The sequence below is a fragment of the Mauremys reevesii genome, unplaced genomic scaffold (genome assembly GCF_016161935.1).
Source record: "Mauremys reevesii isolate NIE-2019 unplaced genomic scaffold, ASM1616193v1 Contig159, whole genome shotgun sequence".
Lineage (NCBI taxonomy): Eukaryota > Metazoa > Chordata > Testudines > Geoemydidae > Mauremys > Mauremys reevesii.
In genome coordinates this window covers 1-23,102 of record NW_024100781.1, presented here as the reverse complement: position 1 = coordinate 23,102, position 23,102 = coordinate 1, and the positions used below count along the sequence as shown (strand labels likewise).

The 23,102-nt window shown below is 55.4% G+C and overlaps 1 long non-coding RNA gene across 1 annotated transcript; it reads left to right on the top strand.

Annotated features, from left to right (window-relative positions):
- Nucleotides 1-11,854: 11,854 nt before the first annotated feature.
- Nucleotides 11,855-14,247, top strand: LOC120393168. Its single transcript, XR_005591935.1, has 3 exons — nt 11,855-12,044; nt 13,538-13,625; nt 14,228-14,247. It is a non-coding gene; the product is annotated as an uncharacterized LOC120393168 (long non-coding RNA).
- The last annotated feature ends 8,855 nt before the right edge of the window (nt 14,248-23,102 follow it).

The window sequence follows — 23,102 nt, the reverse complement described above, 5'->3', positions numbered from 1 at the left end:
ATGCGGGCGCACATAGATGTCCCCGCAAGCACCACGTTGGGGACCATTGATTTACAGTGTTGGGGGAAGGACACCTTCAATCTTCTGTGATTGCCCTGACCACCACTGTCGAAATTAAGGCCATCTTACTTCTGAAGGAGAGCAGCCACACAAGGGTTTAAAGCCCTAGAATTCATGTGCATTAACTTCACACCTTTATTTCTTCAGGGCTCATCTGCGTGGACTGATGCTAATGGGACGGGAATATGGGAAATAGATTGGGGGGGAGGTCTCTGCTAATTCCTTTAGTTTTAAATGTTTTAATTTCTTTTCCATGACGCCCCCACAAACGGGTGCAGACATTCAAATGCAGCATCTGGCATAGGAGCAGCAGCAGTCGCCACACAATCAGTATCAGCGTTTTCAGCCCATGAAAAATAATGGGTCATTTAACATCAGACTCAGCAGCATAGTCTGTGTCTATAGAAAACATGGGTGTTTTGCCCACGGGGTAACTAACCTGCATTAGCTAGTCCACTGCGAAAACATAAAGGAAAGGGTGAGGTCAGTACGGTGTCCCTGGACTGACCAATGCAAAGGAAAAACTGAACAATTCAGTTAAAAATTATTTGACTTGGGCCCTAGAAATCAGTCCATGTGTCAGAAGGAAGAACATCCCTGAAATGGATCACAAAAGAAAAGGAGCATCCATCAAAGGCTGGGAACCTCAAATAGGGAATTAAAAGTATAAACAATGCGCTAGAAAAATCTATATCTGGAGGAATGTTTATTCCCCCTGCCCCTCCCTATTCCTGCCCTGTCTGGGAGAGCCTGTGCCCCAGCTCTCCCCTCCTTTTGTCCCCCCACATGTCGCTGTCCCAGACCCCAGCCCGGGCTGGCTCCCCCTGCCCCACACCCTCCGGGGCTGGCGGCTGCTTTCCCGGGCCCTGGGCGGGAATCGCAGCCAGATCTGCTGGAGCAGCCTGGGGCCAAACCTCCCCCTGCAGCCCGGGGGTGCCGGGGGGGGGGGGGCGGGTCTCTCTCACCTTCCCTCCGAGTGGGGCCCCCCGGGGCAGGGGCCGGGCCGGGCTGGGGGCTGGCCACTGCGGCTCTGCGGGGGGAGGGGGCATCCTCGTGGGGCGGGGGGCCCCTGCAGGGCCCGGGGCAAATTGCCCCACTTGCCCCCGGCCCCAGGCGACCCTGAAGCGCCCAGTCCCCTCTTACCTTTTGGCAGCCGCTCAAATCATCAGGATGAAGCTGGAGCTCAGCGGAGCTGGCGGCGGGCTGACCACCATGCGGCTCTGCGGGGGGCAGGGAATCCTGGGAGCTGCTCAGGTGGGAGACAGGGCCGTCCTGCTGCCACATCCGGCCAGCAGACCAGAGTTGTTCTCCTACCTGCCTGGCTCTTTAACATCCGGTTCTCTGTCCGGCATCTAATTTTAGCAACCGGTTCGCCCGAACCAGTGCGAACCGTCTGCAGCTCACCCCTGGGTGGAGGGGTGGGGGCAGGAGACCCAAGGTGGAAGTTTTGCCTAGGGCGCAAAATATCCTTGCACCGGCTCTGGGTGGAAGTGCTCCTGGTGAGGACGCACCCTAGCAACCCAAGCAGGGTAGTGTGCACATCGTCTACTGCAGTCATTACTGTGGTGGCTGTAGGTCAACCTAATATATGTAGACTTTGGCTTGGCGGGTGGACGTACCCTTACAAGCAAAAGGATTTCTCTCACCCAAGAGCTTTCAGCAGTCCCTGCTCACTGGAAAGCCTGCCAGCTAGGACCACTCCCCCCAGCTCAATGATGCTCCTATTGTCTTTCAAGCGATCTTGCTGCCCTCAGTAGAGATGGGGGAGGGGAGATATCCAGAGGCCTCCCCCCCCATACTCTGTCCCTTTATACTGGAAAGATCTTTGCTGGAACATTGAGACAGGCAACTCCATGGTGTAGGTGAGCTCCAAAGCGTCCTACAGATGAACTGTAAATGTTTTTGTTTACCCCTTTCTTCCTGTTGGTGGACGGCCAGATAAGAGTTTTCTAACACCCACGGCCAGGCCACTCTTTTTGTCGTCTCTGAGGAGCTAGTCTGTGGGTGTTCCATATTTCAGTAAGAAATAGGGTTACCATATGTCTGGGATTTACCAGACAACAGGTCCGGTGTAAGGATATTTTGCGCCCTAGGTGAAACTTCCACCTTGTGCCCCCCATCCCCCCAGCATCGCTTATTATAAACTTTCAAAAATGAATACTGCATAACGTGGCATTGTTCATTAGAACGGATACACATTCGGCTACATATTTAATGAAAATAAATGAATAACCTGAGAGGGTGTGGGGCTGGCTGGCTTTGGGCAGGGGTGTGCAGCAGGGGCTGGTTGGAGACAGGTGAGTGCGGGCTGGCTGGCCGGGCAGGGGTGCAGCAGGAGTTGGATGGAGAGGGGGTATGGGGCTAGCGGGCTTCAGGCGAGGGGATGCGGTAGGGGTTAGCGGGAGACAGGGGGTGTGGGGCTGGCTGGCTTCAGGCAGGGCAGGAGATGCAGACAGGGCCGCCCAGAGGATTCCGGGGCCCGGGTCTTCGGCGGCGGGGGCCCTTCCGTTCGGGACCCGCCGCCAAAGTGCCCGAAGACGCGGGCGGAGCCCCGCCGCCGATTACCGCCAGTGGGACCCGCTGCCAAAGCACAGCCCGGTCTTGGCGGTAATTCGTGAGGGGGTCCCGCCCCGCCCCAGCCTCTTACGGCGTCTCGGCGAGGCCTGAGCTCCGTCCGCTCAGAGCGCGTGGTGAGGGGCGGGCTGTGAGCTCCACGCTGAGCGCAGTGCTCAGCCCAGAGCTCCCAGCCCCGCCCCCTCACCACGCGGCTCGGCTCGGGGCGGGGCTCAGGGGCTCGGCCGGAGACTCGGCGCTTGATGCGCCGAGGCTCCAGGCGAGGGGCGGAGGCGGGAGCCTCCGCTCTTCTCTTGGGGGCCTGCGAGCCCGGGCCCGGGGCACAGTGCCCCCTTTGCCCCCACCTCTGGGCGGCCCTGGATGCAGAGCTGGTTGGAGATGGGGTGTTGGGTTGCCCGGCGACTGGGGGTGTGGGTCGGGCTCCTGGCGGGGGGGGGCGGACGGGGCTGGCGGGAGACGGGTGGTGTGGGGCTTGCTGCGGGCAGGGCAGGGGGTATGAGGCTGGCTGCAGGCAGGGCGTGTGGGGCTGGCTGCGGGCAGGGCAGGGGGTATGGGGCTGGCTGGAGGCCGGGCAGGGGGCTGGAGGCAGGGCAGGGGTGCAGCAGGGGCTGGCTGCAGGCAAGGTGGCAGGCAGGGCCGTCCCTAGATATTCTGGGGCCCTACGCAGCCCCCCCACAGAGGGAGGGGTTGTGGTGCCCCAGGCCTCGAGGAGAGCAGGGGGGGCCCAGGATTCCATAGGGGTGGGTGGGAGCGGGGGTGCCCCAGGCCTCTGGGGGGGGCTGGCTGGAGGGATGGGGGGAACCACTCCCCAGCGGCATGGCTGGGCCAGGTCTCTGCACCCCTCCCCCCAAGCCTGGCCCTGCTGCAGAGCTCAGGGGAGTGGGGGCGGGGCAGGGCAGGGGCGGGGCCTGGGGCAGAGCCAGAGCAGCAGGGAGCAGCTCAGCGCCCCCGGTGGCTGAATGAGGAATGACTTCACTTCCCGGCCAGCCGGAGCTGATCAAAGCCACAGCACCGGGTGAGCGTCCCAGACATTTTGGGCACCGCTTTTTGGCGCCCTCAAATCTTGGGGCCCTGGGCAGCCGCCTGGTTTGCCTAATGGTTGCACCAGCCCGGGGTCTATGCGGTGAGGGGGAGGCGGAGACCGGCTGGGCTGTCAGGTTCCTTATCTCCCTCCTGCCTCAGTGATGGGGATCGGCCTGGCTTCAAGGCTGCCCAGGTGTGTTGACATCCCCGGCTCCCTTCTTGCCTGCACCCAACCTTGGCATCTCAGCAATATGGAAACGCTACCTGTTACCCAAAATTGGGCCAGCTAGTAAGCTTAGGGAGGATTAATGACCCCCCAGAGCCAGGCCTTCCTTACCCACAAGCAAAGGAGGCAGCTGCGTAGGGCACCAGGAAATGTGGGGCACTGGTGCCCTGTGCAGCTGTGTGCTGCTCCAGCCTTTGCTCCAGCTCTTCCCCAGGGCCCCCGCCCCTGCTCCGCCCTAGCCCCACCCCCACTCCCCTGAAGATTGCAGCCAGCTCCGAACCCTGCACTTACCACATGTTCCCCTCTCCCCCCAGCCTGCTCCGCTCCCCTGGCTCCCCGGCTTGGGGGGAGAGGGGAACTTCCCCCTAGCACTCACCAGCGGCGCGGCTGGGAGCCAGTGGAGCACGCTGGGGCTGGGTCACTCCACTTCCCGCAGGAAGTGGCCAGCCCCTCTCCCCTCTGTCCCCCGTGGAGGCCTGGGGTTGGGCCCCACACAGCCCCCCCACAGAGACCTGGAGCCAGCCCCCCCCCTCTTGCCCACAGCCAGCCCTCTCCCATGGGGGGCTGCATAGGGCACCAAAATAGCTAGGGACGGCCCTGGCCAGAGTTTGGCAGAAAGCAGCACGTTTATTACACTGATATCTCAGTTCCAAAGAAGAGAAGGGAAAGTGGGGGGCGGTCGGGTCACACTCACATCCGCATACTCACGCTTCCAGGACAGGCACAGCACTGGAGACGTCAGGATCCTTCAGGGTAACTGTACCACAGCTCAGTGATGGATGGTGTGATGAAGGTAAATCTTCCCGAGGCATGATGGAAAACAATGTGGTGAACCACTGGCCAGGAGGTCCAGGTGAAGGGCCTTTATGGGAGATACAAGCTTGTGAGAGAGCCTGAGCCCTTTTAAAGACCTGCTCCTCATGGCCTGCAACTAGAGATGCATCTGGTTGGTTGTACTCCACCTCAGGCAGTGCCCATGCATTGGGTGTGTGATCGCTGCCTAATTAGAGTCCCAGACAGGCGGCTACAAGTAGGCTGCCCCAAGCAGCGCGCGCGCCGCCCTTCCCAGTCGCGGCGGGTCCCCTCTTCCCGCGGCCGGCATCCTGGGAGGCGGCATTGCTCGTGGGCTCCGCCCGGCATGCCCGGCAGGTCCACGGGCCGGGCAGCTGACCTGCGCGGTCATGCCCTGCGGGAGCTCAACCGGGCAGCGGGACCCGCCGCGCAGGCATGACTGCGGCAGGTCCGCTCGTCCCGGCTCCGGTGGACCTACGCCGCAGGCATGCCGGCGGGAGCTCCACCGGGGCCAAATGCCGCCCTCCCCAGGATGCCGCCCCAAGCGGGCGCTTGGCCCGCTGGTGCCTAGAGCCGCCCCTGGTCCCAGACACCTTGTCTACCTGGGAGCTGTTCTGATCTTCCAGCTGTTTAAACAGCCCATTCATCCCACAAGCATTCCAGGAGGGAGGGGTGGGGCGAAAGCCACTTCACAGGTATTCAAAGAGGGAGAGGAGACACAGCAGGGGGGATGTCATGTAACAGACTTTTTGAGCATACAGGTGTACATAACGCACAGATCACTGCTGCTCCTACAACTCTCTGCCCCTTGATCTATGATCATTACAGTAGTTGTCCTTGTAGGGCACAGGTGATTTGTTGCAAACAAACCAAACAATCATAACCAGGTGAATATAACTAAAACCATTACAATTGACTAAACATCAGATATAAGATAAACATAAATGCAAACAATCATAATCAAGAGTAGAAAAACAATAAAACCATCACCATTACAGTAACTGGGTACACTGAGAAATAAAACGAGGCCCAAGTTTGATGCTGCAATAATCATCAAACAATAAAGTCAACCCTAGCCCTTAAGTCCACACAACAAATAGGATCTGTAGGAGCACCACAGTTGTCAAGCAAGGTTAAACTGATTTGGACGATACATAGGAACAGAGAACTGGGTGAAATCACTGATACTTAAACTGACATTTAGTTGTACAGGTTATGGGGCCCAGGAGCTACCCTTCAGGGCTTGGGAAGTAGAACCAGGGTGCATAGAGGAAAGTGTGGAATTAACAATACAAGAAAATCTAATACAAATGTATCAATAACAAAAATCAACAATAAAAAGAATCTAAGAAAAAATTAAACTTGGGGATCAAAGTCTTTTGGATAGAGGTGGAAGATTGATAATTTGGTTGGCAATGGGGGAAGTAGAGAGAGGGGAAAAGGCATTTACCTTGTCTAGTGTAGCATCTCCTCTCTCTGCATCCAGTGCTAGCACAGGACACCCACCAGAGACAGGCACAGAACACAGACTTTGTCGTGACACTATAACCATGGTGTATTATAACTCTTCAGCTGATACCAGCTCTCCTGATGTTCTGGTTCAGAGGCTGGAAGATAGAAGCTTAGAAACAAATTAGCATAGTGCTCCCACCGTGGCGGACCCTGCTCGTTTGAGTTGTCCGCGGTGTACCCATTTTCCCTCCGGGGTTTTATCTATCAGATACACTGTTGCTCCTGCCCTGTTCACCACAGTATAGGGTCCCTCCTACTTCACCTGCAGAGGACGAGCGGTGAATTTACAATACATTACCTGAGTCCCGATGTTCCATGGTTCCACTGCTGACCGCCCCTGGTCCATGTTGACTCTGGCCTTACTCATGGCTTCGTGCAATTGCCGTGCCAGAGCTGGCATTTCTTCAGTGAGAGTTTTATGCCAGAGAATCCAGTCTTCTGGCCGATCTTGTGTGTGTGTGGGGCGGGGGGTTGTCCCCTGGGGCTGATCGAAGGAGTACCATGGGGTTCGAATAACAGCTGATCCGGGGTAAGGTGGGAATTGAGGCATTCTCAGCTGTGGACAGTGGCCAATACAAGAGTTAATTTCTCCACCCATGACCCGCCTTGATGTTCCAGAACCTTACCTAGTGACTCCTTCATGGTCCTGTTCATACCCCCTACATGTGTTAAATACAATTGCCCCAGATGGGCAGTCACCCACTGGTGCCCAGTCTGCCAATCTTCCGCGTGAGCTAATGCCTTCCCATCTGCACTTTTCCATTGATCTCGAGCCCATTGCCATATCCAGTTCCTGGTACCCTCCACTTCATATTTTGAGTTACTAAACACCACTCTGGGTCCCAGGTTTTCAGTCCACAGGCTCAGGCACTCAATTATAGCTTTTAACTCTGCTAGCTGAGCTGAACCCGCGGAACAGCTGCAAACCACACTGCGATCCAGCAGTTTCAGACATACTCTGAATACTCAGCTGTCCTTCTACTCATGACACAGAGCCATCCGTAAACCAGATGTTCCCGGGATGGGTGATCCCCTGTGCCTCGGCCACTGAGGCCACCTGTTTGATTAATTGCTCTGGGGATTGTATCGGGCATTCATGGCTGGCTCCGGTGCATGATAGCAAAGCGGCTGCCCCTTCGGATGCCCCTGGAATGGATTCGTATTGGACCCTGTGGTTCACCCTAATCCGAACTCTATTGCTTGTGCGGGCGTCAACTCGGTCTCTCCCACAGCGTGACCAGTACTTGGGTCTGCTCTGCCCCCTGCAGGCGCAGGCCCATAGTTTCAGACCACCCTCCGGACCACCACAACACGGTGTCTGGGGTCCGGCCATCTGGGGTCCAGATCCGGGGGATCCAGATCACACCAGATATTCCTGTTCCAATCATCATATGGTCCTGCACCCCCCTGGGCTTTCACCCCAACGGCAGCGACCTGGGCTGAATAAGCCCCCCGGGCCCTGTTCTCCTGGGCGGACCCCTCCCTGACCAGATCCTTCAGGCAGGTAACTGCCTGGCTCAGAGCAGTTTTCTCTACTTCCACCCGCTCCCGCTTCTCCTCTGCTGCCGCCACCTGTACTGTGGCTACAGAGAGGGAAGATGCCTGGGCACTAGCAATCAGAGCCTGCACCTTCCACATATCCCGTTCCTCCTCCAACTCATTACATAGGCCCTTGGTGAGTCTATTTCAGTGGGGAGCTGACTCTGATGCCTGCCATTCCCAGCCTGCTTGCCACAGCAGCCAGGAGGCTGCAAGATCCAGTCCCGCCTTGTTGGGGGCATATATAAGTACATATTTATCCAACATGAGCTTTAGTTCAGGAATTTTACTCCCAGGTGGAACAGGGGTCTGCATCCAGGGGTCTGCCCCTTTCTTTTGGAGCCATTCTAACAACACCCGCGGGGGGGGTAATCTCACTCGGCTGCTTCACCTTTTTCTTCCCCTTGCTCCATGGTGGCATACTTAGCAGCGGCGTCCTTTTCTCCCTGCAATGGGTCACTAGCCTACCACTTTTCATGCAGGCTCGAGCCAGACCTGCTTAAGAGAGCACCGGGGTGGGCACCAGGGGATCCTACTCTTGGTCAAATCCTGCACGCTCCACCATTAATGTTACCCGAAATTGGGCCTGCTAGTAAGCTTAGGGAGGACTAATGACCCACCAGAGTTTGGCAGAAAGCAGCACGTTTATTATACTGACAGCTAAGCTCAAAGAAGGGTGGGGTCACACTCACACTCACATACTCACACCCCAGGACAGGCACGGTGCTGGAGATGTCAGGATCCTTTAAGGTAAGTGTCCCACAGCGCAGCGATGGATGGTGTGATGAAGGTAAGTCTTCCCGAGGCACGATGGAATGTAATGCGGCAAACACTGGCCAGGCGGTCCGGGCGAAAAGCTTTTACGGGAGGTACAAGCTTGTGAGTGCACTGCTGACCATGTGGTCCCTTCCCCTTTTAAGGACCTGCTCCTCATGGCCTGTGACTAGAAATGACTTGGCCGTGTCTGGTTGGTCACACTCCACCTCAGGCAGTGTCCATGCACTGGGTGTGTGAGTGCTGCCTAATTAGAGTCCCAGACACCTTGTCTACCTGGGAGCTCTCCTGATCTTCCAGCTACTCAACCAGCCAATTTATCCCATAAGCATTCCAGGAGGGAGGGACAGGGAAAGTGTAACAGACCTTTGGAGCATACAGGTTATGCATAGCATAGTCATACAGAGCATACAGATCACTGCTGCTTCTATAACACTCACTCCCCATCACACTCCTTGAGACTGGGCAGGGGTTGGACACCAGGTGAAAGCCACGTCTCCCCTCAGCACAGTGTGGACAGGACCCACATTTCTGCTACTTTCATTTTGTTCAAGTTAACCCTGAGGTTCTCGCCCTGTGAACAAAATGGTGGATTTACCCCTCCTGTGGGAAAGATTATGAACTTGTTACATCCCTCGGGGACTGGCTGCCTGTAGACACTGGGGATGTAATATGGGCCTTTCGCTGCTCGGTCTCTGCTTACCATAAGCACTGGCTTTTATTTTTCCCCAGAGGGCTCCACCCCAGTTCTGCCCCTGAGGCCCCGCCCCACTATGCCCCTCCCTGAGGCCTTGCCTCGCTCCACCTTTTCCAACCACACTCTGCCTCCTCCCCAAGGCCGTGCCCTCTGTCTACCTCTTCCCGCCCCTGCGCCAGCCCCTCCCTGAAGCCACAGCCAATCTGCAGCTCGCTGCTCTGCCCTCGCCCAGGCACCTCCCTAGCCACCAAACAGCTGATTGGCAGCCCTGCAGAACAGCTGTGGCTGGTGGGTGCTGAGCTCCAGAGCACCCATGGGGTCAGCACCTCTGCTGCTTACAATCATGAGCAATGACCAAGTATAAACAGTGACTTACAATGAGACTTAGCCACATCCTGCTGTTAATGGGCAGGTCGGTAAGGCCTAAATTTACAGCAGTGGCCTAATTGTGGGTGTCTTGGTTTATCTCCTCGACATACAGGAGTTCAGGGCACGTGTTCCACCTGCATTCGCAGCTGCAGCCGGAGTCAGTGGGCGCTGCGGGTGCCCAGCCCCTTGGAGAACCAGCCCCTCAGCACTTAGGCCAGTACCCAAATTTGGACCCTAAATCAAAAGAGATTCTTGACCTTTGGACCCAGCCCATGATTGTGCTCTGGCTCCTGTGCCGGCCAGCACGGCTGTTTGTGCCTCCTCCCCAGCAGCTGCAGGCACAGGGAGTGCTCCTGGGAGGGGCGGGAGGCAGTGGGGTTGAGGCATGGACAGACTGGAGGAGGGAGGGGTGGAAAGGGATAGAGGGGTGTGGCCAGGGTGAAGCTGCATCTCTTGTACTCTGCACCCTGGCAAAGCCCCTTAGGACCATTAAACCAGGGACGCGGCTCTGGCTGGAGCTCAGCATTTGCCTGGCTGCTGCTAAGGTCTGCACTGGCCCTTGCAGCCACTGAATAGGAGGCCTATTGAACCAGCCTGTTCCCTGCCTCAGTTTCCACATCTATACAATGCCTGTGTGTCTCTTCGCATTACAGTCTATGGAGGACGAGGGCCTCATGGTGCTGAGCTCTGAGCAGCCGCAAAAATTTGTTTGTGAAAACCCCTGATGGGATGGGAGCCTGGGAGTGGAACAGGAGCCGGACTCAGAGATGCTGCAGCGCGATCCCTTCAGCGCTAGGACCCAGGAGCAGCGAGCGCTGGGCTCCGGCCCGGCCGCAGGAAGTGACTCGCAGCAGCTGCGGTGACTCTGGCTCCCAGGCTCCTGGCGAGATCCCCGAGCCCCGGGGGGCGGCTGGTGCTGGAGCCCGGGCTCTGGCTGCAGCCGGGAGAGGGGAATCTCCAGCAGGGCCCGTCCCGCTGCTCCCCCCCCCGGAGCCTCTCCCCGGGCAGAGCCCCCAGCCCGGCCCGGCCCCGGCCCCGGGGGTCCCCGCTCGGAGGGAAGGGGAGAGAGACCCGCTCCCCCCCCCCCCCGGGCTTGGTTTGGCCCCAGGCTGCTCCCAGCGGAGCTGGCGGCGATTCCCGCCAGGGAAAGCTGCCGCCAGCCCCGGTGTGTGCAGAGCGGGGGGAACTCGGGACAGAGACACGTGGGGAGCAGAGAGGGGGGAGAACCGGGGTACAGGTCCCGCCAGGCAGAGCGGAGGGGGAAACCCAGGAATAGGGAGGGGCAGAGGGTATAAAAGTTCCTCCAGATGGGCTGAGCCAGCTGCAGTGGTTGCCAAAAAAAAAAAAAAAAGGCGGAGGGGAGGGAGCGGGGCTTTTATTCCCCCGTTCACCAGGATCTAACTCCTATTTCCCAGGGCCGTGTCCTTGAACGTCCAGTGCATGGCAGTGCCCCTCAGGGCCGCTCTCCGCCCCACCCCATAAGATGTTACTGAGCTGCTAGAGAGGACTTGATCCAGTGAACTATTTTTTACACACACACACACCCACCCACCCACCCCCGCTTTAAGTGTTTAGAACAGGGGTAGGCAACCTATGGCGCGGGTGCCGAAGGCGGCATGTGAGCTGATTTTCAGTGACACTCACAGTGCCCGGGTCCTGGCCACCAATACGGGGGGCTCTGCATTTTAATTTAATTTTAAATGAAGCTTCTTAAACATTTTAAAAACCTTATTTACTTTACATGCAACAATAGTTTAGTTATATATTATAGACTTATAGAAAGACCTTCTAAAAACATTAACATGTATTGCTGGCATGCGAATACTTAAATCAGAGTGAATAAATGAAGACTCGGCACAGCACTTCTGAAAGGTACCTTAGAGACTAACACATTTATTTGGGGATAAGCTTTCGTGGTCCTAACCCATGAAATAAGTTTGTTAGTCTCTAAAGTGCCGCAAGGACTCCTGGTTGTTTTTGCTGATACAGACTAACATGGCTTATAAAAGCGAAGTCAAGTGGGCCTAAACTCTTGTCAAGATAACTGTGTATGTGATAAAAGGACGGGAGGGGTGATGAGGAAGCTCTGAGAAATACAATTGCAACAGTTAATCGGAAGGAAGCTGCTAACCGGGGGGGGGATAAAAACACACCTCTTTAGGCTAGAAAAACTTATTTTTGCTGTGTTACTGACAAGGAAGCATTAATGAGCAAGTGTGCTCATCTGGATGTTGCTATAGATCTATATAAGCTTCTGTGTTCTTTTTTTCTTTGTGGAACAGCTCGGAATGTTGCGTCTCCGCTGTCTCTCCTTTCATTCTTGTATTATAATAAAGGAGCTTCAGGCTGTTCTGGTCTAAACACAACGCGTGGTTAATTTCCATGAAAATTTCTTGTGCCATGACTAGGATCCACGGTATACCGCCGAACCGGAGGACCGCAGACCGTTCCCCACCAGACCCGGGCAGCATCTGAAAGGTGAGAGACCTTTTAAATCTCTATTTTGGGTTTGCGGTGGAGGACTGGCCACAGGCTCTGGGTTTGGGTGAGCTGCGCGCTGGATCTGGACTCTTTTGCTGCCAGACACGCCTGACACCCTCCTGTATTGCCCCAGGAAGAACCATGGGTGTGGCTAGGTAGGACTTGGTTTCTTCGTATGTGCCAGTTTGAGTGAGGTTCACAGGAGCTCTTTGCGAAGCCTATAAGCTCGTGGCCGGAGATGTCGCTAAAGCAAATCCTGTGACTGCAACTGGTAGGGCTGAAAAAAGGGCCCTGCCCGAGGCAGGCTGGCTCTGCATGGCCTGACCGGCGAGGGGCCTGCCTGGCTCTAGGATTGTGGGACCTTATCCTTTTCCCCATCCTCGGACCGTCCGTGAACTCTGTTTGATCCTCTGGACAGGAATAAGGCGCATTATCCACTCCAGAACCAAGATCGGGGGAGACCTCCTTTTCCGTAACCTCTTTCCTCCCTTTCCCCTCCCAACCTGAAGGTGGTCTATGAGCCACTGACTAGTCTGACCATCTCACCTGAAGCAGCAGAGTAAGCAGTGCCATTCTCTCTGAGACTAGCCGATGCTCTTTGCTGAAGGGGGTGTAGGAGGGTCGTGGGCGTCCTCAACAAGCCTTTCTGTGTGAGTGAAAATTGGGCGGTGGGTCCAAAATGATCCCCCTCCCGCCAAAAGGCACACCCGTGTACTACATGCACACAAATTACAGTCCTTTCACTTGCAAGTTTCTGGAGAAATGGAATTGATATACCAGAGATGACCCAAAATTACAGTTTCCCTCAGGGGGAAGTTTTGGCCTTGACAAGATTGTGCACCTCAGAGGCGCACTTCTGGCCAATAAGGTTGGGCAAGGCCAGTTTAAGGCATATTTTGATTGGTATGGAAAAACAGCGCGTGAATCTCAAATGAGAGTCTTAAGGACTCTCAAGAGAAACTTAAAATACAATTAAGAGAGGCAAAGAGAAATTGCCTATTCCCCAAACCTCTGCCGGCCAGCAGCCATCTCTCTACCCTTCGAGACTTCTTCAGAGTACCCCATTGGCTCCATCCGAAGATCTTATTGACTTTTATTTGGGTTGCAGACATCTGGCTGCTTCTGCATCACCTCCACAGCCACACCAGAGTCAGACCAGAGTCACTGCTGGTTTTGGCTGGGGGGGGAGTATGGATGGACCAGTGGGATCAGCCTCTGCCTGCCTGGCCCTGGAGGTTGCCAGGAGAGTCCAGGGCAGTTCATTCTTCAGGTGTTGCCACCAGAGGCTCCGACTGTTGCTAAGGGACAGGAGTTTACACTGCAATGGGGGGCAATCCCCCGAAGTGACCCCTTTGATTCTGCTCTTTTTCTAGCATTTGGCTCAGAGATGCTGTTATTGGGAGGGTCTGAAGAGCCTGGGGGGAATCGGGGTGTGACATGGACTGAAGTCCCTTCTGTAACCTCCCCCATCACCCCTCTTGCCCCAACAGGCTGAGGAATCACGTCCACATTTCACTCCAGATCGTCCCGTCTGCCAGGAGAAAGGGAAGGGAAATGACTATGATGGATCCAGCTCAGGTTAGGGATTTTCAGCGAGCTGCTGGGAAGGGGGGGAGAGAAGCAGGGAGGAGACAGGGTGTGATAAACCTGCTGATTTTCTGAGTAGGACCATTGGCAGTGGGGAGAGGGACATTCACCCATGTGGCAGGGCAGGGTAAACCCCTTTTGAACTCTGCCAAAATGCTGGCTGGCCTGCTTTCTGGCCAGAGACCAGGGCAGAGTCGCAGGTATTCAGCAGGAGCCCAGCTTCAAGCCCTAACGAGGGCTGACTCAGAGGAACATGTTGAGCTGAGTGCTGACAGCTGGGCGGAGGCACCAGGAGGGCTATTAATGCCCTGGGCAAACCTCAATCAGGAGGTTAGCCTGAGAGGCAACAGGAGGGCAGTTTCGCTGTCTCCTTACCAAGTAAGGGCGCCTCAAAGGCCAGGAGGATCTGGGGTCATTATCTGTCGGGGATCTGGGAACTGCCCGAGCACTGTAAATAAAGATACTTGGGTGAACCAGCAAAAGAAGGCGTGGAGAACTCTTCATTACACCAGGCCAAACACAGGGTGCAGGCACCAGAGGGTGGAAACCTGCGTGGACCCTGTGACACTGGGGCATGTCTGGGATCTTCCTAGTCACGGCTATTTGTGGCTGCCAGGGGAGAGCCCTTGACGTGGCTGGTGCACCCCGTGCGGGAGATGCAGCAGGCCCAGCAGGCGGACAGACAGGCGCTGATGACGTGGCAGGCAGACCAACAACGGGCCCTTCAGGAGTTCATCAGGAGCAGTCGGCAGCCCAGCAGCAGATGCTACAGAGGGTGGTGAGTCCAGCACCGGGGATGGATCCAGGCTGCCAGGGTAGAGGCTTTGCAAGATGGGCCCCATGGATGACCCCGATGCCTTCCTGGGGACATTCAAATGGGTGGCTACGGCAGCCGGTTGGGAATGGGAAACCTGGTCCCTGTGGCTAGCGCCATACCTGCGGGGAGAGGCCCACACTGCATTCATGGCCTTGGGCGAAACCAGGCTAGCGACTATGATGCGGTAAAGGCCACAATGCTGGATCGGGTAGGACTCTCAACTGAGACATGTCGCCAGTGGTTCGGGAGCCCCGCTGGGCGGAGGGCCTGCGACCCAGGGCATTGCCCAGAGATTGACCGATTGGGCCACCCGCTCGCTGAGGCCCACAGCCCAAACCAGGAGGAGGTAATGGATAAAATAATCTTGGAACAATTCCTCCTGGGGGTCCCAGACCTGGTGCGGTTGTCGATTGGAAGACATCAGCCGGCCCAGGTGGCGGATGCTGTCCAGTAACAGAAGAATATTTAGAAGCAGAGGGGTCCAGGCGGGTGGTGAAGCCCAGTAAGGGGCAGGACCAGGAAGAAGCCTGCCGGACACTGCTCCCAAGAAGGGTCAGACCCAGGGCCCACCCGCAGTCGAGAACTGACTTGTTGGCAGTGCGGACGCCTGGGCCATAAGAAACAGGAATGTCCCCAAATGGGTGTGGGCTGGCGGACTTTGTGGGTGGACTGGGGAGGGAGGCAGGGGCACCCAATAGAGGCAGCAGAGGGGAGGTGAAGAGAGGGTTGAACCCCAACAAGTGCAAGGACCCCCCCCTCATGTGGTGCTTGGGGAAGGGGGAGAAGGGAAAGAAAACTCCTAGAAAGAAGCCGAGCACCTCAAGGTGGCACCAAAGGACCCTCTGGGCAGGAGTGCCAGGAGTGTGGCTCTCAGGGGCCCGAGGAGATAAAGATCAGGGGCCGGGAACTGAAAGCAGAGGGTGGGAGGGTCCCGGGCGGGTTTGTGGCTGGGGCAGTAGGTGCTGAGTGGGGACTCTTGTTGTTTCAGATGCCGGTGACCGAGGAGGTGGCTGTGTATTTCACCCAGGAGCAGGGCTCTCTGCTGGACCCGCTCAGAGAGCCCTCTACAGGGACGTCATGCAGGAGAATTATGAGACGGTGACCTCGCTGGGTAAGGGATTCCTGTGCCCGCAGCTATTAGAAGCCATGGGGTCTGCATGTCTGACTCTCGTCAGGGTCTTCCCTGGTCAGTTAGATTTGAGGTGAATGGGTTCCATAATGCACAGCTGCCGTGAGAGAGACTTGCATCTCCATGCCTTCTCGAGTGGGATACAGGTGTCAAAAGCTAATGGACATGCTAGCAAATCCTCATCCCTCCAGGTTACAAAGGGACAGAATTCGTTCATTGTCCTGTCTGTGTTGATTCCTAGTCACATACAGAATCCCTGTTCACCTCCCTTCTTGGAAATAGCTCCAGCCATGGGGAGGGCTCTGGGCTCTGCAGGTTTAGAAATAGGCAGAGGTTTAACGCCAGAGCTGGGTGTGCGTCAGCCAGTCCCCCAGAGAGCACAGATCCTGGGAACTCCTAGTGAGGGTATAAAAATTCCCGTCACCTCCCCAGACGCCTGCCTCCCCCAAGGTGGCTCAGTGACCATGTTCCTGTCCTCTTAGGTTCCATATTCCCACCAGCACAGCACGGGGACAGGTTCCGTTCACACAGCGCCCTTTGTGACAGACACTCCCCCAGTGGTCCATGCGCCCTGTGCGAAGAGTTCAGTCACAGAGACCCCCTTGGGATTGTAACCTGATGTGCTGAAATAGTCACTGAGCCTCTTTTCCCTGCCAGCTTGGGCCCCCAGTACCCTCTCTTGTTGAACCAGACACGCTAACCTGCTGCAGCAAAGATTCAGGGTCCGGCCCATGCCCCCAAGCTGCACATCTTAACTGAAAACAGCACAGCAAGATACCTGTCTCCAGCACTGAGATACCCATCCCCCATAGGATCTAAACCCCAGATAAATCCGTCTTACTCTGTATACACATTATACAGGGTAACTTCCTAAGTGTTCACCCTCTTCATCACTACAAGAGAGAGATGCGCAAACTGTTTGCTCTCTCCCCACCAGTAACACTTGCACTGGGTTTATTAATAAGCAAAATGTATTAAGTATAAAAAGTGGTGGTTTTAAGTAATAACAGACAGAACAAAGAAAGTCACTAAGCAAAATAAAACAAACACGCAAGGCTAAGCTAAATACACTAAGAAACTGGTTACAAATAATAGTTTCTCACCTTCACATAAGCTTCTTTCACAGACTAGACTTCTTTCTAATCTGGGCCCAAACCTTTCCCCTGTTCAGTATCTGTTAGTTGCAGCAGACCTCTTGGGTGATAAACAGGGGTCTCCTCACCTAATTTTAAATCTAAGAATGATACATACATGCAAATAGGAAAACCATATTCAGTAGCTTACAGCTTTTCTAATGATACCTTAAATGGGACCTTTTGCATAAAGAATGTTCCAATTGTGTCATATTCATATTGATTAAGCATATTTTCAGTGTATGGAGCACCCCGTAACACCCTGATCTGGTCTGATTTCACTCCTGCGCAGGATTTCCCATTCCCAAACCTGAGCTGATCGCACGGCTGAACGGGGGAAGAGCCAGTGCCCGATCTCCAGGCCTGCGAGGAAAGAGAGATCCTGAGAGGCACCCACACAGGTGAGGACTGACACAGAAACCATCTGGGGAATGAAGGAAAAAGTTGCAGGAGTTTCCTTTCCAGGCTTCCTTCCCTGTGAGTGTGTTTTGGGTGAGAAGTGGAGGCAGAATCCAATTGCTCAGTCTTTGTGTTGGGTTTTCCCTCTGTGCTAGTCCTCTTTCTCCCCAGCACAATGACTCGTGTCTGGATTGTCTCTCTCCCAGCACATCATGAGAGAGTGAGTGAGAATGAAGAGGAGAATCATGATGCAGAAGTTCCTGGTAAAGTGGAATCACAGGAGACCTTTATGGGAAGTGCTGCATGGAATTTTTCCCACTGCTTGGAAGAGGGAGAAGCCTGGGAAATTGGCACAGGTCAGAGAGGCTGCTGGGAAACCACCCAGGGCAGAAAGTGGATTGAATCTATTAACGGTGGGAGAGGAGACCAGGATCTCAGAGCTCAGCAGACAAGGAAGACACACCCTGGCACTGCCTGCATGTGGGAAAAGATTCATTCTGAGCTCACAGCTTGTAACACATCAGACAATCCATACTGGAGAGAAATCCTCCCAATGCTTGAACCATGGGGAAAGCTTCAATAACAGCTTAGACCTTGATAACCACGGAGATGCCACACAGAAGAGAAACCCTCTCAGTGCCTTGAGTGCGGGAAACATTTCATTTGGAAGTCAGAACTAATTACCCATCAGAGATTCCACACACAAGAGACCCCATAAGTGTTTCGTCTTTGGGAAAAGTTTTTCATGTGGAGGTCAGATCTTGTTAAACATCAGGGCATCCACACAGGAGAGAGACCCCATAAGTGGTGGTTTGTTTTTTTTTGATAGAATTGCTGCAAAGAAACCAAGATTTTTAAAAATATTTTTATAAATTTTAATTGCTAAATTTTTAGCCTTTGTAGAGTTAATTTTTAACTTTTTTTTTAAAAGTGCTTATTTTTAGAACAATATTTTAATTAACGTAGATGTTACCATTTTCATTATTGTTTTAGGGATATAAATGTCCCATACCTGTAACTGCTGCTTTTTTTAATTTTTGCCATATTTTTTTATTTGTTGTGATTGCTTACCTGGGCCCGGTTTTGTTTTTTTTCTTTTTGCTGAACCGTTTTTTTTTATTATGGCTGCCTGACTTTTTGCCTGGACCCAATTCTGTGTGTGGGTTTTGGGTTTTTTTGCTGAACTGTTCCTTTTTATGGGCACAAGCCTTGTTCCACTACCAATTCAGCAAGGAGGGTGGGCTATTTAACTAGGCCCCACCTCTTCTGTTTTTTTTAAACATTTTTGCTTACAAGGGTTAACTTGGGGGGAGAGAGAGCTCAGAGGTTTGAGCATTGGCCTGCTAAACCCAACGTTGTGAGTTCAATCCTTGAGGGGGCCATTTACGGATCTGGGGCAAAAATCTGTCTGGGGATTGGTCCTGCTTTGAGCAGGGGGTTGGACTAGATGATTTCCTGAGGTCCCTTCCAACCCTGATAATCTATGAGTTATTTCCCATGAGGCTTGACACCAGGACAGAACACATAGCCACTTGGTGGCTGCATTTCTCACTGGGTGACCAATCCCAACATAAAAATCCTTTGGGATTCTTGCTGATGAGGTACTATGGAAATGTGTTGGGCTTATCCCCTTGCTGTATTCTGCTAACCTGAGCTCTGCTTTGCTGTAGGGTTGGAATTGGAGACTCCCTCACTGGTTCCTCTAAAGAAGAACCCCAACGTTGTAGTGGTGTCTGAAAAATACAACCTGATGCCGATGAAGAGACAGAGGTTGGTCTGAGCATCCTGCCCTGCTCTGGGGAAAGCGTCCCTACCTTGCACCTGTGGCTTCCTTTGTCTGCCTCACCTTTACACTCTGTCCTCAGTCCTGAGAATCACTCTGTGTGGAACTGGGAGGCAGGACTCCTGGGTTCTATCCTGGCTCTTGGGAGGAGTGGGGTCTGAGTGGTTAGAGCGGTGGGGCTGGAGGCTGGACTGAGTGCTGAGGGATTTGCGAGGCCCTGTGTGTGGTACAGGCCCAGCATTGGTAACCTTCCCAAGCCGCCCTGCTTGCCCCTTCAGCCCCTGCAAAGCAGCTCTAGGGTTGTGTGTGCTTCCTGTGTTCTGCATGCTAGATCATCACGTGATCTGGGCTTGCCTGCTCCTTGCTCCAGGGCAGTGTCTGATCCCTTTCCTGGGCCATGACCTCAGCGTCTCAGTACCATGTCTGCTTTTCCTCTCACAGCACGTCCGCCTCTCTGGAGACAACCCACCAGTAGAGAAGAAATGCAAGCCTCTGAACACCACCCCAACAGCACCAAGGAAATCAAAGTTAAGATCATCCCCGCGCAACGTGAGTACATTGAGGCCCCGTAGTCAGGATGCCTGGGTTCAGTCCTCAGCATTGGGCGGGGTGGGATCTAGTTGGTGAGAGTAACGGAGTTGCAGGGGTGGGGCTGAGAGTCAGGACTCCTGGGTTCTCTGGTTCTGGGAGGTGACTGGGGCGTAGCATGGGGAGGAGCGGGATAACACATGAAGTTGCGTGGAGCTTCAGTTTGTATAACCACTTTCGCTCCCCTCTCTGCAGCAATGGAGGGCTTGGGCTTCCTGGATGCCCAGAACTCTGCCCCCATCCCGGGGATCAAGATAAAAAAGAAAAAGAAAGTCTTGTCTCCTACTGCAGTCCAGGTACAAACACCTCTGGGTGGGGGCTGGTGGGTTAGACTAGGGCAGGGAGGGCTGATAGGCTGGACCCCTGGGTTCTGTCCCCCGGTTGGGGTGTGGGGGGTGCTGGTGGGTTAGCGCTGGGGGCGGGGAGGGAGGACCCCTGGGTTCTGACTTCAGCAATGAGAGGGGAGTGGGGTCTGGTGCAGGGACTGAGAGTCACTGGTTCACTTTCCATTACACTGATCCCACACTTCTGTGTCCCAGGCGAGCCCGTTTGAAGGGAAGCTAGTCCCAAGCGGCGCTGTTAAACCATCCTCTCCAGAACCTGGTACTGCATCCAAGCCCGTGGAGGATCAGCCCAGCACTCCTGTGCCAGCAGTAGAGGTCCCAGAGCTGATGGAGACCAGTAAGGGATGGGGAAGAGCGTTGGAGCCAATGGGTTCTGTTGTGCTAACCCTGGGCGGAGTAATAGGTAATAATTGGAGATATACCAATCTCCTAGAACTGGTGTTGGATCAGACCTGATGTTGCCACCCAGGAGGCCATAAAACCCATAATGCATGGCCGGGTGGGCCATGCTAGCTGGATACAGCTGCCTTGGCGGGGCAGCCCCTGTGTTAGCGTAACTGTGGGGCTGGCAGGGGCTGTCTTCACCTGGGGTCCTGGGTTGGGCTCAGGAGGCATTGGCACCGGTTGTTAGATCCAGGCTCCATGAGGTTGTGTGTTTGTGTCTGGTCGCTGGAGCTGCTCTGTGTCCCATCCCCGCAGCCTCGTCTGAGCAGAACTCGGATGCCAAGCCCTCCGAGAGCACCGCTGACTCCATGGCTTATCAAGAAGGGCAAGAAGAAGAAGACAGTGACTTGGCCTGAGGAGAGCAAGCTGCAGGAGTACTTCTACTCGAGCTGGATGAGACTGAGCAAGTGAGTACTGGGGCATGGGCCTTTCCTCTAGGGGCACTAGCTCCCATCCAGCACTTGGGTTATGGGACATGGGGGCCTTTCCTCTAGGTGGTGCCAGCTCTGCTCCAGCACCAGGGGACTACCTGGCTTCTGCAGGTGGGCAAGGATACAAGGCCTTTGAACTCCTGTTGTGGAGTGGGGGGAGGACGGTGTCACCCTTCCCATCAGCTGGACGGCAGAGGCCTTTCTGTCTCTGACTAAACCTCTCCCGTTTCTTCCTCCTCCTGGCAGTCCAATGTGAACAAGATCAGGACTTTGGCGAGGCAGCCAAGCGGGGAGATGCTGAAGGACCAGCACGCTTCAAGCCCCAAAGGCGCGCCGGCTCAGCCACAACGCCATGGGGAAGAAGGTGCCTGGGTTTGCCCCAAGCTCATCGACCTGCCTAGCCCCTTGGTGCAGCCGGGCAGCGGCAGCCGAGAAGTTCACCCAGGCCGAGAGGAGAAGGGCATCCTGGGAGATCTTCCTCTCTAAGGAGAGGTGGGTGTAGCCCTGACGGGCAGGGTGAGGAGTTGGAAGGATACTGGAGGTGAGGCTGAGGCACCATTTCCCAGTTGCACAATGTAGGCTCTTTAACGGCCAGTATGTCAAATTTAGGGCCACCCACCTGAATCCAGCATGCCTCTGTCCCTCTCTCCCTAAGCGGCATATGGGCCGGCTGCTGCCTCTGAGCCTGTCAACTTGGTGGTTTCGACTCAGGGACCACAGACCCTGATTTCAGCTCCAGATGTCCCAGCAGATGGGCCACCAGGGGCCTCTGTAGGTTGCTGGGCACCAGGATCCAGCTCTGACCCTGCTGTCTTTGCTTCCCATGGCGGGTGGGGTGGACCTGGCCTGTGAGGCTGTGCTGGTAGCATGGGGTGGGGCATCAGGCTGTGCGAGAGCCCCACAGTGGGGAGCTATGACCAGATCTCTTGGTGCTGAGATCTGACCAGAATTTCTCCTCTCCACAGCTGCCCAGACAGTCTCCACGAACCCGACCCGGGTCATACGAACCCCTGCCGCCCAAACTCATCCCACTCGGCGAAGTACGTCTGGCCCAGGGCCCCGGGTTCTCTGTCCTGCTGGGGACAGAAGGAGGGGGCCTGTGGGGTGGAGAACAGGGGATTGGTAGTCAGGACTCCTGGGTTCGCTCCTCACTGTGGAAGGGGTCTAGGGGTTAGAGCAGGGGGTTCATTTCAGCTCCCTGGGGGCCCTTCCTCACTCTGTGTCTCTGTCTTCCCTGTATAAACAGAGAGGGGACTAGAAGGAGGCAAAGGCCCAGGAACCTCGAAAGCACCCATGGCCATGACCCCCAGCCTCTGAGGCTGGGGCGTCCTCCCCACTCCTCAAAGCAGCCCATCCTGACTCCAGTGTCTCCTCTGTCCTTCTCTCTCAGGAGATGCACACCCCAACGGGCGAGGCCGCTACCAGGAGGACTCGACTCAGCGCCGCTCTCGCCAGTCTCTTGGCGGATCCCGGGCTATCAGCTGCCTCCAGTGCTGGCCAACCTGATGCCGGGCCCACGTGTTCCCCAGAGCCCTCAGGGCCCCAACCCCAGCTCCTCCCATGAACGTGCAGGTCCTCACCTCCATCACGTGGTGGAGCTGCTGCATAGCCTGACTGACCCTATAGGCTCCCCATAGTGGGAGGGTCTGGCACCAAAGGAAGTAAACTCGCGCTGCTCTATGGGTGGGGCCTCCCTGGTCCATCTTCCCCAGAGCCGGACCATTGCTTCCCTTCTGCCACCCCACTCACTGCTGGAGCGGACCAGGATTGGCCTGGTCTCCCTGCCTCCCAGCTTGCAGGTGAAGTTCCAGCACTTAGGAGGGAAGGGGAAACTCGGGCAATGCACCAGCTGAGGCAATAGTTGGGTGGCTGGGGATGCGGGCGTGGGACTCTTTCCTATCACTCCCCTTCTCCTAAAGCAGTTGGGTCAGAAGCTGGCCCCTGGCCCCAGCTGAAGGAGGTTAATGATACTAGCACAGTGCCCTGGAGTTAAAGGTCAGAGAGAGCTCAGAGGGTGGTGTGGGGAAAGGGGAGGGACTCTGTCTAACCTCCTGTCTCCCTTCACCTGCACAGGGCGGGCCCAACAGCCACAAGACGGAGGAGCTGTGAAACAGCAGTTATTCCTGGACAGATCAAACACTTGCTTGGCAACCTCCAGGTGCCACAGCCCCAGGGCTCCTCAGGAGGTAAGAGACCTGTAGGGCGGAGGCACTGACTCCTATTCTCACTCTCCCGCTGCTAGGAAAATCCTGTCCTGCACGTCGCCTTCTGGCTTCTGTTTCTTTGCCTTCTGTCTCTGTGTCTCAATGGGGGCGCCTGGGACTTCCTCAACCCATCAGCTCCTACAGTTCCTAGGGTTCTGGTCAGGTGGTAATCCGAAGGACGTTATTGACCTTGCTC